This window comes from Zonotrichia leucophrys, chromosome 24, assembly GCF_028769735.1.
Source record: "Zonotrichia leucophrys gambelii isolate GWCS_2022_RI chromosome 24, RI_Zleu_2.0, whole genome shotgun sequence".
NCBI classification, from domain to species: domain Eukaryota; kingdom Metazoa; phylum Chordata; class Aves; order Passeriformes; family Passerellidae; genus Zonotrichia; species Zonotrichia leucophrys.
In genome coordinates, this window is record NC_088193.1 from 6,207,772 (window position 1) to 6,224,917 (window position 17,146).

The following is a 17,146-nucleotide window of genomic DNA, read 5'->3' on the forward strand; positions in this document are numbered from 1 at the left end:
ACAGGGCTGGGACAACCCGGCGGGGCCGCACAGGTGACAGCGGAGCGCTCTGGGGCTGGGACAACGCAGGTGACAGCGGAGCTCTCCGGAGGTGGGACAGCCCGGCGGGGCCGGGACAGCCCAGTGGTGCCGTACAGGTGACAGCGGAGCGCTCCGGGGATGGGACAGCCCGGTGGTGCCGTACAGGTGACAGTGGAGCGCTCCGGGGATGGGACAGCCCGGCGGTACCGTGCAGGTGACAGCGGATGCTCCGCACCCCCCGCGCCGCTCCCGAAGCCACCGCTGCCCGCGGGATGCGACAGACGCGCCCCTAATGCCAACCCGCGCGGCTCCGAGCGCCAAAAGGCAACGAAGCCTCATTTTTATGAATGCCTAATGACCACTCAATCATTAACATCAACCTTTAAAAAGCAAATGCAGCACCTACAGTGTTCATTACCCTCCCCCTCCCCCCCTTTCAGGGTCTCAATCGAGTCAGTCAAGCGTGCAAACCGATCCTGTCGCCAGCAAAAGCATTTCCTTTCACTGTGGTCAGCCAAAAGCAGGGGAAAAAAATGGAAGTGACTTGGAGTTATGGCACCAAAAAGGCCAGACAAGCAAGGAAATAATCAACTCCACATGAGCCACTTCGAGCCCATCACAATGAAAAGGGCCTACGACTAACCCCAGGAAAGGTCAGCGGGACTATGGGGGTCAGAAGCTGAAAAAGGCAATAGCGAGCAGCTGCCAGCTGCAATAAGAATCAATGTGTTCCTAATTACACTCCGAAGAGAAGGCTCGAGCGCCGGGAAACGCCGGGCTGTAATCACAGCTTGGGCAGAAAACATTCAAGTGCTCCCGTTTTACCCCTCTCCACCTCGAGCTGCAGTTTGTGCGCTACTAAATCACAGGAAGCCGAGTGCCTGAGATAAGGAGCCAGGCAGCTACAGAAGGGTCGGGGATTTTGTAAAAAAATACCGTAATTAAGCATTTGTGTTGGAATTATGGCATCACCAAAGAGAGGATTTTGTGAGTGTAAGCAATAAAATTACATTCTTCAAAGGGATTTTCCATGCGCTTTTAGGAAACACGCAGAACTCTGCCGAACAGTCCCATACGCCTGGGATTTTCTTAATGCCCAAAAAAAACATGTGAAAGGGAAAACCCCAGAAAAATCAGTTTGCTGACAGTAACCCTATAAACCAAGTATGAGAGACACAAATGGGTCTAACACAATGAAACGGACGCCAAGGGATCCACAGAAACACTGAGGGGAGAGGCACTAAAAAATTACAAGAAAAAGCATCCTTTGATGTTCTGTTCATATTTATTTATTGCATTTTAAAGAAATAAAAGTGCACCCTCCAGATCCTTATCAGAAGGATAAGGATCTCCTGAATAAAGGAGAGAAATTATAGTTGCTCAAACTTTGCAATCCTCAGCCTGGATTTCAGTAATGCCTCCACATTTCTGCCCATCCCCATGCCTGGCACCCACACCTACCAGGGCTAAGCCAGATCCAAGTGCTTCCTATGCCAATTCCCACTAAGGACTCAATTGGTATTTTTACCTCTTTTTAGGTAACATATCTTTTTATAAGCAGCCTTGCATGAGCTTTTTTCTTGCTTCACACCATTTAACCCCCCCATGAATCAGTGATGAATCCAAAGAACAATTCTGAGGCTAAAGTCCCTTATCAATTGTGCAGGAATTTCTAATGACACATCACTGTTCACAAAGGGACCTTAAAGACCTGAAAGTTGATATTTTTGTCAAAATACAGAGCAAGTGTTTGCTCGGGTGGCAGATGGCAGGAAAAACAAACAGTGCTGAGCAAACGAGACAGTGACTGAGCCCCAGTGAGGACAGGGGATCTCACATGCTGATGGTCTTTCTCAATAATCAGGCAGATGTGTTTCCTACCAAGCTATCAAATATTGTCATTAATTTACTCAAATATTGTCATTAATTTACTCAAAATGCTTTAGGTAAGGTCCAGTGGCACAGGACAAAGGTGACACAAGAAGAGGTTAAGCAAAACTGAGGAAAAAATAGCAGTAATAGCCCAAACCATGGTCAAAAGGCTGTGTGCCTCAAAGATGCAGAAGGAGACATTTTTTATTGGATTTTTCTATTTTGATTCCAGGCCTGGAAAGTCTCATGGTTGGTATCAGCTGTTGGACTTGGATCAAAGTTTAGTCTTCCATTAATCTTTTGAGTTATACGTGAGGCTGATAGAGAATTTTTTTTTTTTTTAGAAGACAGTTAAGATTACTCAGATCCTTAATTTGCACTCCAATATTTCAAAAACACCTTGACTTTAGAACCTTGGTCCTGGCGTACATATGGTCTTGATAGAAGAACGCATGCTTTGGCATGGGCTGGAGGAATGGATCTGGGAGCTGAGGGAAGGAAATTTAACAGTTTGTGTGCTGTGCCTCAGCACACACAGCTGAAAACACTCCCGAGTCACATCTGTGCTCCCAGGGGGAGAGCTGGGGCTCCCATCCTGCCATTCCTACACCGGTCACAGCCAGACAGGCATCAGGAGAAAAAGAAATAAATCATCCCAGAAGCCACACTTTCCTCTCCACAAACAGGCATAACAATTAGTTTAATTTTATTATTAACTTCAGCAAAGGAGCTGAGACAGTCCCCCTGCTGCCACACTAATGAAGTGGGAATGGCTCCTGCCTCCTCTGGCCTCGGGGAAGGCAGAGAACAGAGCATTAGCCTGATACATAGTTCTGCTGGGCTGCAATTATGCTTAAATGCCTAAATCAGGGCTTTCAGCCCCCAAGGGAGCTAAGGGTATCATTAGTTTAACAGTTCTATCACAGTAGGCCAAATACATACAAAATTCTCACCCTTTGCTCTTCGAGCTCCCCCCAAATCTCCCCTATCTTTATCTCTCCTGCTTCGGCACTACTTTGCCTCATATTTCCGTTTTCTTCTTTACATTTAGCTCAACACCTGTGCCATTCCACTGAAGGGACACCTGTGCCAGCCCTGCTGCCTTCGGTCATGTCCCTGCAAGGGTCCTTGGGCCAAGACCCCCTCCCCTCCTTCCTCAGGGCTGGCCTCAGCCTCGGAGAGAGGCGCCTGCTTTCCTTCTCCAGCTCTGGTTTTTAGCAACAATGAGATTTCGCAACCCGTTTTTCAGCCAATTTAAAGATGGGCCGCTGCCGAGGAGGGCAGCAACACCTTCCTTCAGGACCTGGCTTGCACTCCCCTATCTGCAGCAGGGATCCTGCGGCCAGCAAGTGAGTCAGATCTGCTGGCAGATCCAGCTGAAAACTCAGCCAGAGGAAAAATGAGGTTCAGTTTTCACCTGGATGAGGGAGCAGCTTCAGCTCCCCATGCAGTCCTGGAGCACCAGCCCAAAGGAGGGGCTGGGAATGGACATCCAAGAACAGGAACTTAGCACTTGAACAGCGTGAGGCCTCAGCTCAACTCATGAAGCAACACCCTGGTATGTTGAATAAACCCTGGGCTGCAAGAATGTGTGCAAAAATGAAGAAAAATATACAAAACCAAACTCCAAGTGAGCCATGCCCCTTTTCTCAAGGGAGCTAGGGAACTCACCATCCTAATTATCCGAGCTACAGGTGCACACACCACAGCAAGCTGGAGTAACTGCCTCAGGGGGTGGATTTTTCCCCTCCAAAAAGCTTGCATTGTGCATGTCAAGGACCCCATCACCCATGATTATCATTTGTCTATGGTTTCTAAAACCAGAATCCAACATGAATAAAAAATAAAAAGGACTAGAAGAACCACAGTCCTGCACTGGTCATCAGAAAAAGCTGTCATACTCTCAGACAAAGGTGCTTGTGTCCACACAGGCTGCCCAAAGGTCCCCTTCCAGTGACACTCTCTCACCTGGGTGGTTTAGCCCTGAGAGAACATTGATGGAAAGAATTAGAACCATGGCTCTGTTAGAGGACAGCGAGCTCATTCCCCAGGCAATTCCAGATGAACACTGACACCTCGTCCTTTGGTAGCCTCCAGCAAGCAAGAGCTCTAAAAAACGCAGACAAATGGGTTCTTTTAGCTGTGCTAGCCCCAGTCCAAGTCGCTCTGTTGTAACTTGCAGGGATCCATGCTATCCGTGAGCCCTTAAAGGGAAGCACAGCCATTAAATCCACACCTGCAGCCAGAATTTATAGCAACCTCATCTACTGCTGTCTTACATCATAGGCAATTAGGAGCCTGTGAACTCATGGCTGCAGGATATGGGAGGTGCACTGGAAGCGGAGAGCCAAGCCTGTGTTACAGCACAGTCGTTAGGCACCTCAGAATTCACCGTGCTGGAGCAACAGACCCATCTGGGCTCTGCTTTCTGAACAAAAGTGCTGCCCTGCTCTCCAAGTCACTGCTTCCCCCCTTGTTCCAGCTGTCCACACGCTGTCACAGGCAGTGCCAACACTCCCTGCTGCTGGACCCAGGCTCCAGGCAGAACAATGCTTATTAAAAAGCAAACCAGCTAACCAGGGACAGCTGAGGGAGAGAGCAGGAAAGACCCCGGCCTTTCCTCCCCCGATTAAAACAAGCCTTCACACAATCCATCCTCCAGCCTTACAGTAATTCAGTTTTACTGCTCTCCTCCCCTCCCTTCCCCCATGCTCAAAAGACCAAACCTGGTTTCAAAATTGAAGTCCGAGCTCTCTGGCAAATGCACACTCCTGCACTTCTTCACCTCGAGGGAAGGAATCCTGACACAACTGACAATATTGCTTAGCAAAAGGAGCCCCTTTGCCTCAGGCCCAGATAAAAGCAGCAGCTCAGCAGAAAAAGAAATGAAAAATTGTGTTGGTCAGGCCAGGTTTGCTACAACAAACCAACCTGGCTCCCAGGCAAGGAGAGGGGTGGTGGAACATGGGGGAAAGAGAGGGAGGCTTTGGGCTGGCTTTGCTCGGCGCTGTTGCACAACCCAGCACCGGTGTAGCTTCCCGCCTCCCTCCTCACGCCAGCAGAGCAAGGGAGAGCCTTGATCCAGCAGTCATCATGAGGCTCTGGCCTGCGGGTTTGGCTCCTGCAGCCCTCCTGCTCCACTCACTCAGCCCAGCCCAGCCCAGCCAGCAGCAGCGACCCCTGCCCAGGGCTGGGGCACTCGGGGCAGCACCCTCACAGTGGCGGCTTGTGAGTCAGAGCCCAAACCTCCTCCTGCAAATCGGGGCCAGGGCAGCTGCTCCCAGCAGAACCAGTTCAAACACGAGGGACTGATAGGAAAGGAGTTGAGTTTCATCACAGGGACCAGGGAGAAATTTCCGCCAGGTTCACCTGACTGTGCCCTGTTCTCACTCGCTCAGACACATCCCGCTCTGCCGAACAGGATTTCTGTTTGGACGTCCAACAGCAGGCTGGCAATTCCTGGAGACACCTTCCCAAAGGAAGATGGATGCCCCAGCCACAGCTTCACCACGTAGGAAGAAATTTCCAGACCCTTCATAGCAAATCAACTCCCCCACGAGACTCGAATGCCGAGCTCAGCAACATGGGGGCCCTGCAAAGATAACCGGCTGCCGGGATTGATTCCATCCCACGTTAGCATCCATCAGATAGCAAGAAAAACAAGATTAAGCAGCACCACGGCATTAGTCTTCATTTAAACTTGGCAAAGAAAGCAAATGTTTCTTTTCTGTTGGCTTCTCTCTGTGTGTTTTTTAAAGCAGTCCCAGGCTCAGCCAGGGAAAGGTGCCTGGACTGTTTAATGTTGGGGGATTAGAAGGGACAACACTTGTACACTCGCCAGAGCCCAGATAAGCAGAGAGTGCTTGGGTTAAGCAGGCGAGCATCTGCCTCCTGCAATATATACATTGTCCCAGTGAAAATAAACAGCTTCACACCTTTGGCTCAGAGAAGAACTTGAGCTTCTTCTGCATCCTCAAACCTGCAGCCTCTCCACTCGAGGCTGAAGGGTCACAAGGGTGAAGGTTACTCACAGTTCCCTTATTCCAAGTTTAAGGCTGGAAACTTTCTGTCTCCTTTTTCACTAGGTAGAGTATTTGCTGCTGCACATCAGACCTGGTGTGCTTCCTTGTGTTCACTGTGCCCAGAGCTGTTTCAGACAAACTCTGAACACGTACACTTTCTACACGTGCTGGTTACGTACAAGCCACGGCAAACGCACTAATTAGGAAAAATGCTAACTTGGAAACTGGACCCTTTTTTAAGTGCTCAGCCACAAAGTCCTTAATCTAGAAAACCACACCTCAGTTGAATGCTGCCACCCCAGTCACTGGAAATCACAGGGCTGAAGACTCCAGCCATGCCACTGCAGTACCCACCACCTACAGTCTGCTCCAAACTCCTCTCTGGTCCATCTCGATGCACAATTTGGAAGTGCAACCTGCACCCCAAAACCATGCCTCAGTCTGAATAGCTGAATTTAAAATTATATCATTAAGTTTGAAATTTCAACATACTTAGAGAGTTTTGATAATAACATTTTTGATTACATCCGTTGCCAGCTTCCTTCTACACCCTGACAGAGATTTAAAGTATACATTCCTATTTCATTCTGCAACAGAGATTAGTGGCAGGAACAGAAAACATCTTCTGTTCCAAAAAACCCTCGGGGTTTTCCTCCTTCTCTTGCATTTTATTAGAGGAGTCTCAAATCTCCATCAAGCTGCAATACATTGTCACTGCAAAGCATTTAAGGCAACAAGTATCCGAGTGCTGCACTAAAACACACCTTCAGAAAAAGCTCCTGAGAAACAAAGAGATTTCCAAAGCCATCCCAAAGGAGAAAGTGCTCCCCAGCAGCAACAGCCCTCAGCAAGCTTTATGAAAATTTGAGCCTACGCTTGAGCGTATGGCACGCAGAGCCCTAATTCAAGAACTTTTGTGAACTCTCATTGTGGGGAAGGGGGGGGAACAAAGGAAAACCACATGCTATTGTTTATTTTGACTCCGCAATACATTTAATCTACATGGAGTTGGAACATTACACAGCAAAACTCCTCAGCTTCCAGAAATTATGTACAGCCAACAGCAGCAGAGCCCGTTCTCCAGAGGGAGAATGCCATTTTAAATATGTTATCTTCACCCACAGAGCACAGAAACTCTCCAAAACCTAGCTGAAAGCTGCCACCAATGCTTCCAAATCCCACAGCCAAGAGCATGGGATCAAGGCAAGGCTGCTGGCACTCACGACACGAGGAAAGCTTGTGGGGAAAAGCAAGGAAAGCTTGTGGGGAAAAGTTCCCAAAGCTGGAGACTTTCACCAACTTGATCTTGAGCTATCAAAGCTTTTCTCAGTAAGACTGTGACTGCCTGGGGGGGTCCCTGAGCAGGAGGAGCCCCAGGCATCTCACACCTTCTCTGAGCCTATCAACAGGAGCAGACCATGCTCCTGAGGCATTCCAAGATGTTAAAGCAACAAGACCCAGCATATGAGCTGCCAGAGAATTATTCCAGTGCATCCACAGGGATGATAACAGATCTCACTACATGAATTCCTCTGCTGTAGCTGCACAACTCCCTTCCAGCCTTGCCTCCTATACTGGGGGTGTGCTAACAAGGACTGTCCATGTGTCACTGAAACATTCAGTGTCCAGCTCCAGGACATCTCCAGAAGCCGGGGCTCTGCTCGTGAGTTACAGCTCTGCCCTGGCACAACTGAAGAACCATCTTCCTAAATATCTTATTTCTGTTCAAAGCCACCCACTGCCATCCCCTTGTGCCCAGTGAGTTCACTCCCCCAGTGCCAATATTCCAGCTCCTTTACACAGCTTCTCCTGGATGCAGAGCCTGCTGCCTCACGTTGGGGACAATCAATGCCAGCAGGGACCAGAGCTGTGCAAGGCATCTCACACCTTCCTGGAGCCTATCAACAGGAGCTCCTGATGCATTCCAAGATGGTAAAGCAACAAGACCTGGCATATGAGCTGCCAAAGTCACTGCCAGCAGGGACCAGAGCTGTGCAAGCTCACCCTGGGGCACAGTCACTGCCAGCAGGGACCAGAGCTGTGCAAGCTCACCCTGGGGCACAGTCACTGCCAGCAGGGACCAGAGCTGTGCAAGCTCACCCTGGGGCACAGTCACTGCCAGCAGGGACCAGAGCTGTGCAAGCTCACCCTGGGGCACAGTCACTGCCAGGGAGGGACCAGAGCTGTGCAAGGCATCTCACACCTTCTTGGAGCCTATCAACAGGAGAAGACCATGCTCCTGATGCATTCCAAGATGCAAAAGCAACAAGACCTGGTATATGAGCTGCCAAAGTCACTGCCAGAGAGGGACCAGAGCTGTGCAAGCTCACCCTGGGGCACAGTCACTGCCACAGAGAGAACAGAGCTGTGCAAGCTCACCCTGGGGTACAGTCACTGCCAGCAGGGACCAGAGCTGTGCAAGCTCACCCTGGGGTACAGTCACTGCCAGGGAGGGACCAGAGCTGTGCACACTCAACCCAGGGGTAGAGTCAACTGCCAGCAGGGACCAGAGCTGTGCAAAGCTCACCCTGGGGTACAGTCACTGCCAGCAGGGACCAGAGCTGTGCAAGCTCACCCTGGGGCACAGTCACTGCCACAGAGAGACCAGAGCTGTGCAAGCTCACCCCAATCAGGTGCCAGCAGCAACACTCCCACCCACAGGCAGGACGTGCAGACAGGTGATGTCATGGCCACAGCAGACAGGTGACATCACAGCCCAGCAGCCCACAGGCTCCTTCTCTCCATCCTGCTTTATCTTCCCTGCACCTGGGAGCACAGGCCTTTGGCACAGCCCCATCCTGGCAGGGCTGGGGGCTGGGGCAGACACAGGTTGCTGTGAGGTTTCAACAGGCTGAATGAAACGGTGAAGAAAGATGCTTTTCAGAGGGGGAGGGGAGGCACACACGTACTGAACAAATCATCTGTTTGGAGCGCTGGCTCCTACTTGTTCTCAGTTATATTATTCACTCAAGGGTGGATTAATCCATCACTGCAAAGGAATCTCCTGATCTCAGAGATAAAGGCAACAAGTCATGCACTGACTGTCTGTGGATCCTCCTGGAAATGGCCAGCCTTGCTCATGGCCTTATTTGGGCCGATCTATCAGCTCTCCACTAACAACAAGCAAGGAAAAAAAAAAGAAAAAAGAAATTAAAAACTGAAAACATACCACCTGTCTGCAGTAACTTCAAGTGGATTGGTCTGGAAGCAAGCTGGGCATTTCTACTCCAAACAATCACTGTTTGTTTCAGAAGGGGCCACATGAACTGTCCCCTTTCCATTGTTTTTGTTCCCCAGGAGAAGAACAGTCACCTGGGTCCTTACCATCCAAACCGGCAAGGAAAAAGAGATTAATTTATTGCAAGATTCTTTAGAGTGAGGCCTTTTACCCAGAAAGAAACCATAAATGGTTTCTTCAACTCACTCGAGACGATGAAACAAAACCCCCTGGTGCCATCCCATCCCCCTGCAGGAACATCTCCAGCTAGAAGGTGTCTACAGAAAATATAACAGCAACTCCAGGAGGCTGGACACCACCAGCATGTCTGTACTTTGGTGCTTCAGCAGATGCCCCAGAGCGATTACAGAGACATTCAGGATCTGGCTGTTCTTCGTCTAAGATTAAGGGGGGGCCAAGAAGCTCCCCAGAGCTCCCCTCTGCTCACAGCTCAAGCCTTTTAGTCCTTGTCTTGGTATTTTATAGGTTTACTGCAAAGAAAACCACGGGCTGCAAGGCAGAGACTCCACAGACTGCAAGGAAGGAAGCATTAAACTGCTCTTTGAATTAAACAAATAAGACTCAACCACTTGGTTCATTATCAGATCCAATGGTTGGAGTCTGTGGGGAAAGCTAAACAGCAGAACCCAGGGTATAAATCAGAGACGTGATCAGAGAGACAGGTGAGGCCGAGGGTGTGGTTTCACCTCTCAGCTCAGCCATGCCAAAGGGATGCTCTCAGTCTCCTTCTCCTTCCCTGCCCCAGCTCCCTCCTGCTGCCAAGCTGATGGCAACATCCCAGCCAAGCTGCTCACTCTGAGCTTCAGGGAATTATTTTATCCTTTTTCCATGCCGTTTCTGTGAGCTGGACTGGTTCAAATGGGCATTTTCAGAGGCAGGAGATGGAGGGAGCTGGCCAGATCCCCTCCCTCTCTGAAGGCACCCACCCTTGGCTGAGCAGCAGAGCGAGCACACAGGATCAGGAGACAGCAAAGCCAATTTGGAAGCCAGTGCTGCCAAAAGGGGCCATCCCCCCTCCAGCCCCTCAGGGCCTTCCCAGTCATCCAAGTGGAAGATTTAGCAACTCTAACTGCGGGGCAAGATCCAGGAAAGTTTGGGGCTTGGATACTTTTGGTTTTTTTGTTGAAGGGTTAGCTGGAGTCACTCCCCTGGGGCTGCTCCAGCGCTGGATTCCCGCAGCAGGGAAGAGGCAGGAATGTACCTGCCACCTCCTGCAGCAGCCAGCCCTCAGAGGGAGCTGTAACGTGAAACTGCGCCCAAGCAGCTGGGGAGGGGGAAAAAAGGGGGGAAAAAGAAAAAAAATTGAGTCCCACCTGGCTAGAAGAGCTCCAAGACATCTCATAGGTATGGAAAATGGGAAAACAACCCACCTTACGTGATTGTTTTCCCTCCTGTTGAAAGACAGCAGATATTTCTCACATAGAAAGAATGAGTTTGGGCTTAATGGAAATGGCAGGTGGTGTGGGTGTACAAGGCTCAATCCCTCACTGGGCTGAGTGGTGGCTGTCACTGAGAATCATCATCCCCAGCAGAGAGGGAGAAGCGAGCCAGGGAACACAAGTGGAAAACTCTGACACACTGGAAGCTGTACTGAGCCATCTACCAAGGAAATCACTGGAAGAACACTCAACTGAAACAAGTGAACATGTACACACACAGGAAACTATCTAGTCTAGAAATTCTTGGGCCAGCATAGTTGGAGACCAAGCACTAGCCAAAGGGGTTTTTGCTGACTTTGTCAAAGACAAACACCATCCCAGAGCAAATAATGCAGGACAAGGGGACACACAACAGCAGGGTTTGCTCAGGGAGGCCTCCAGGAGAGCAGAAAGTGAGTAGGAAAACACCTGGAGAACCAACCAAGTACCAGCCCAAACAACAAAATAGGTCCAAATTAACAAAATGTGTCAAAATAGCAAAGATAACACAGTTTGGTGCCCAAGTACCAGCTTGAGAGTCAGGATTGCAAGGCAAGCTGCAAATTCTTATTTAAGGAGGAAATTTCCAGGAAATTGAGCAGTTCCACTTGAAACAAGGTTTTTAGCTCAGTCTCACCCCAGCTGCAGATAGCAAGTGAAACAAACTCCCCAGCCCACTGAAACACCAAAAACCAGAGAACTGACAGCAGACCACTGCAGGGAGGAGGCAGGAGCCAGCTCAAGGGAGCCACTCACTACTCAGCAGCTCATAAGCAAGGCAGGAGACAAAAACCTGACTCTGTGTACAAAGGGCAAGTTTACAGTATCAATTAATTTACACTAATGAGATGTTGCCTAACAAAAGACATTCAATTTCCAAGTCACCAATTAAAGCGATTCCGTAAAAACCATTACCTGAGATAATCAATCCCAGCAGGTTTGTGAGTCAAAACCTGCTCAATCCAAGGGTTTCTGGTACTAAACCCAAAGTTTGATGTCTCACCAACAGGTTCACCACATTCCCGTGTCATTTTGGATAGGACTGTGTGCCAAGACCACAGCATTGCAATGAAACCCCTCCAGAGTCACATCTGTGGACATGGGAATGAGGAAGATGCAGAGCAGGAGGTTCCACCACAGGCTCAAAGACTGGCAGAAACAGAGGAGGTAAAGGAGCTCTTGGAGCAGGTGTGAAGAGTGGGTTTGGTGGGTGATATGGGAAATCCAGGTGAAGCTCAATGCCCTTTTACACACAGAATCAGAAACAGCTCACAGGGAACATTCTCAATACAGCTCATTCCATGTGCACACACAAACACCCAGAGAGCAGCCCCTGAGCCACAGCTCCTCACACCCAGCCCTGCAAACAACCTGAAATCACAGCAGCTGCTCCTGTACACACCCAGTCACACCAACACCGTACAGGACTGTACCATGGCATCAGAAAACAGCTTTATTCACAAAACTAACTAATCATCACGTTTCCCCATTAGTTTTTTGGCACTAATTTTGTTGGTCTGCAGCTCATGGCAGCGCCTCATGTTGAGCACCCAGCAATTAATGCCCTGCTCATGGTACACCTGAGGCCTGTCAGGCAGAGCAGTTCTGCTGTGGGACAGGCAGAGGGGGATTTATGAGATGCTGGAGCCTGACGTGGCTGTGCACTCACAATCCACTGCTTTGCTTCCCCATTTCCACATCTGCAGAAGCAGTCTTTAAACAAGCCAGGGTATTTTTAAGCTCTGACAGTTAAAATCCTCAAGTGACATCACCTGAAGTCAGAGCACAGCTGCCTTATTCCTCTGGCACACCAGCAAGCCAAAGTAAGCAGGAGCCTCGTTTATGGGCTTACAGCACACCTTGAGATAATGAAAGCACTGGTGGGACTTGCCCTGCAGTCAGGCCTCTCCTTGCAAGGCTTTTTTCCATCCCCTCCTCAGTTTTGGGGTAAAACCTAAGAATTTTAGCACCAGAGCAGCCCAGTGATCCAGCAGAGGGGGCACACAGGGGGACCAGCCCAAACCCCACTGCTACTATGTCGGGGTTTGGGGGCAAAGAACACAAGAGTTTGGGGGCAAAAAGGATGAAAACTAGAGAAAAAGGATGAGAAATCACTAAGATTGCACGAAGGATGGCAAAAACCAGCCCCTCAAGGTACTTCCCGTGGTGTACCCGAGCTTGCCCGCCCACACTTCACCTTGCACACACGGGCACGGCTGTTTACGAGCTCTTGGAGCGGCTTAAGGGTGTAAATCACATTAATCCAGGCGACAAAGCCACATCCCGCTCATCCTCGGGTGAGTTACTAATCCCTCCACACCGCAGCAGTTCCCATCTCATTTCCTACCCCTTGAGGAGGATAAAAAAAAAAACACCTTTTAACATGATAGGTAACTCAGTGGATCCCACCTTCTATCGGAGCCCAGCTTTCAACAGCTTTGAGCAACAGTCAGGGGTCTCCCCACAAGCCTGAGGATTTTCTGGGATGGAGACCAAGCCAGTCAGAGGTTTCCCTCTTCTTATGGAAAGGGGAATACAGGTCAAAAATATTTATTTCTTTTTAATCACTCCATTACCAAGTCCTCCCCACAAGATAGGCTTGCAGCTGCTCCGAAAAAGCAGGGCTTGGTTTCAATGTGTTTGACTCATGCTCTCGACACCTACTTTAATTTGGTGGAACAAAAGCATGCTGGCTGTAATTAAGGCAAATAATATCAAGTTCAACAGAAAAGCGTTAAGAAATTGTGCCGGGAAAGGTTCGCTGCGAATTTTTGGAATATAGAAGGAGCTGCCCGTCGCCCGCAGCAACCGCTACCACAAAAGCACTTTTTCTCCTTAAAGCAGCTCCGGGCAGGCTGTACATCCCATAAATCGTGACTGTCAAAACACCCGGGTCGGGGGAGATGAGGAGAAAAGCGAACGGGCTCCCCACAGCTCGGCTGGGAGCGCCAGCACCCCAGGACTACCTGCTTTGTTCAAGGAAAACGCCGGGCCACGCAGGATAAAACCCCAGAGGAGCAAAGCGTCCACGCTGCCCGTCACCCCGGTGACCGGGGCTGTGTTTGGGTTGGTAAATTGTATTTCTGGTGCATGTGTGAAAGATACAGCTCGCTGAGTAAACAGCCCTTCAGAGCTGACAGCTTTACAGCCACAGGCTCGGCGCGACCGCTCCTTCCCAGAGGCAGCAAGGCAGTGGGGGAAAGCAGTAAAATAATAATTAAAAAGAAAAAGCTACATAAAGCCATCACATTTACCCTTTCACCAAGCCTTTACACAGTTACGAGGCGGGAGCAAAATAAACATTGCCTGTTTTCTGCCCGACAGTGTGTCACGGCTGAAACACACATCCCTCTTGGTTTAAAAAACATCAGCATTGGAAGCATGGGACAGACGGCTGGAAAGTTCTTCCATGAGAAGTCAGGAACTATATAATTTATATTTGTTTTTGGCAAAGAGACAGATAAAGCAAGGGAAAGTAATTTAAAATTCAAGAATCGCGTGGCTTTAAGCAGGTAGGCAGCTTAATGCAATAAAAATAATAATAACAGAGATAAGATGTCAGGATGCTTTACAGCCAGAGACCTCAGGCATCACACACCACCTCCCGCCTTAGGGACTGACTTTCCACCGCTCTAATTGCAGAGAAAAGTGACCTTACAGGTTAAAAACATTGAGATTAACCATTTTAAGGCGGTTAAGAGGCTGGACGCGACCCCAAACCCATCCCCTACGGCACCTCCTTCAAGCGGAGCAGCGTTTAAATGACAAATAGAGAGGAGTGGAGGCGCGTTCCCTGCGAAATGAGACCATAAATCAGAGCCGGGCAGCGCGGAGGGCTCGTCCCGCTCCCGGGAGCGCCGTGCACCGGCTCAGCCCCGCGCACCGAGGGCGCACAGCGGAGCGGGACGGCGCGGGCGAGCCCTGCGGGGTGACAGCAGCCGCCACCTGCGGCCGCCCCGGGCCCGCGAGCCCCTCACGGAGGAGCCGCGCTCGCCCCTCCCGGCGCGCGCCCGCCCGCGCCCCCCTCAGCGCGCGCCGGCGGCGGGAAGCGCGCGCGTTACCTCTCCGCCGCGCCCCCTCCCTGGTCCCGGTCCTGGTGCCGGTGCCGCTCGGCGGCGGCTCGCCAGGACATTCCAGGCTGGGGCGGGCGTCCCGGCGGGCGGGAGCCTCCATCCAGCGCCGCCCGGCCGCTCGGCGCCGCTTATCTCCCCCCGCGCTCCGCTCCCCGCCCCGCTCCCACCGGCGCCCCGTGTCGGGGGAGGCGCCGCCGCCCCGCCCCGCCCCGCGGAGCGAACCAACGCCGGCCGGGGGGGGAAGCACGGGTGCCCCGCGGGCGGACCCACCGCCCGAGGAGGGGAGGGAGCGGGCGGCGGTGAGCGCGGCCCGAGCGCGCGGCGAGCGGGGCGGTGCGGGCCCTTTAAGGGGCACGGAGGGGTGGAGGGCATGCACGTGCGCGCGGGGCGCCGCGGGCTCCGTGCGCCGCCGGGCAGAGCGCAACCCGAACCACCGGGACCCGCGGCACCGCTGCCCCGAACCGCGCATAGTGGACATCCATGTGAGCCGGGTACCGCGCCCGGAACCGCTAGGAGCGGGCATCCGTGTGAGTCGGGACCCACGGGACCGCGCCCCCGAACCGCCGGGAGCGGGCGTCCGTGTGAACCGGGCACTGCGCCCCGAACCGCCGGGAGCGGGTATCTGTGTGTGCCGGGAGCCGCGGCACACAGCGCCCCCGAACCGCTGGGACCGGGCATCCGTGCGAGCCGGGAGCCGCGCCCCGAACCTCCGGGAGCCGCGCCACGGCGCTTCCGAACCTCCGGGACCGGGCGTCCGTGTGAGCCGGGACCCGCGGCACCGAGCCCCGAGCAGCAGGTGCACTGGGCACCCACGGCCCGGGGAAGGCGGGACCGGGCACCGCGCACCCGGCCGGAGTGCCCTCGTGTGCGTGACCGGGCACCGTGACCGCGCACCGCTGCCTGCGCTCCCACGGACCGGCCGCTTGTGCCGCCCTGGGCGGCCGCGCACCCGCGCTCCCACACGGCCCTGCCACCTGTGTGTCACCTGTGTGCGACAGTCACACACACCAGGCACCCTGTGCCCCCTCCGAGCGCCGCTCACCTGCGCGGCCTCCCGGGGTCATCCCGTGCCCGCCCGCTCGCCCCCACGCCGGAGAGCCCACGGCTCCCACTCCGCGAGCAGCTGTGTGCTCAGTGTCGCCGGAGTGAGGGAGTGGCTCTGGCTCTTTCCAGAGCGCTGGGAAATGCCCCCACACATGCTCCATGCATCATCCTTCTCCAGATGACGCTACCGAGAACCCCGTACTTGGGCTAAAAATAGCAAAAAGGGGCTTTATCAAGGGCTCATACTGTGCCCAAACCGTTGACCCCTTCCAAAAGGACCCAAATATGCCCAACATGCCTTGTTTTGTGGGAATTTGCTGGGTTTTGGTCACATCGACAAGTGGTAGCTGGAAAGGGATTTATCCCAAGGTGAGTTTCACCAGGAAAGGCTTCAGCACCACATGAACTGCAAAGAAACTCAGTTGCTATGTTTAAAAATAAATAAAAAATAAGCTTAACCCCCCCCAAAAAAACTAGACCTGAAATAAAATCTCATGGTTTTCAGAGAAACCTGTGAGACCAAAACGCTGCACTACCCTGTGTTTACCAGCCCTAATTTTATCCCTCAGGAGGTTTCCTGTAGGACGTCATTATTTCCACAAGTGTGAAAGGGGAAAAAAAAAGTAAGAAAATGAAGAGTAGAAAAATCCTCGGCAGATTAAAAATCCCATAATCTGAAGAAAGCACCCCAAAATAAAACAAAATCGGGGTTGGCACGGCCGAGGAGTTAAATGACTTGATTTATGGCAGCCACTGGAAAAGATGAGGGCTTCAGGATTGTTCTCAGCACAGAAGAGAGCCAAGTCTGGTTTTTTGGGATAAAAACACTCAAAATGAGGATTATAATGAAGGTGTTTTGCAGACCAGGGGCGGTGCCAAACTGCAATTTCTCCCTGTACAATTTTTGGGGCGATGTTTTCCCCTCCTTGAACGCATTTGCATGAGAATACCCTCTTGGGCAGGAGAATTGCTGCTTAATTAGCGAACAGCAATCACTTTAATTAGCATGTCTCCATGCTCCCTGCTATTTTGCATAGATTCAAATGAGATGCTCATTAGGGAGCAGGCGCCCGGACAAGCTACGCCCTTTAGCTGCTCACTAACCCAATTAACTTCAGCCAAACCGTGCCGGGCCCTGTGCCAGGAGGGACCGGGCTGCTCCCAGAAGGAAGGTGCAGAACCTCTCCTTCAACCTGCTCTCTTCCTCCAAACTTGTGAGGTTTCCTTCCTTGGAAGGTTTTTCTCCTTCAAAGTTTTCCTTCTTGCAAGGTTTCCTTCCTTGGAAGGTTTTTCTCCTTCAAGGTCTTCCTTCTTGCATGATTTCCTTCCTTGTCAAAGGTTTTCCTTGTAAAATTTTCCTCCCTACAAGGATTTTCCTACATTGAAAGTTTTTCCTTCCGTGAAATTATTTCCTCCTTCAAGTATTTCCTTCCTTGCAAGATCTCCTTTTTTGCCTAA

The 17,146-nt window shown here is 51.6% G+C and overlaps 1 protein-coding gene across 1 annotated transcript in view; it reads right to left on the reverse strand.

Annotated features, from left to right (window-relative positions):
* The window catches only part of CDON (cell adhesion associated, oncogene regulated), a 60,409-nt gene extending 45,604 nt beyond the window's left edge, over positions 1-14,805 (reverse strand). Inside the window, exon 1 of the mRNA XM_064731879.1 lies at positions 14,633-14,805. The gene's annotated coding sequence lies outside the window, so the exon portion shown is untranslated. The remainder of the gene's footprint in view (positions 1-14,632) is intronic.
* Positions 14,806-17,146: the final 2,341 nt, after the last annotated feature.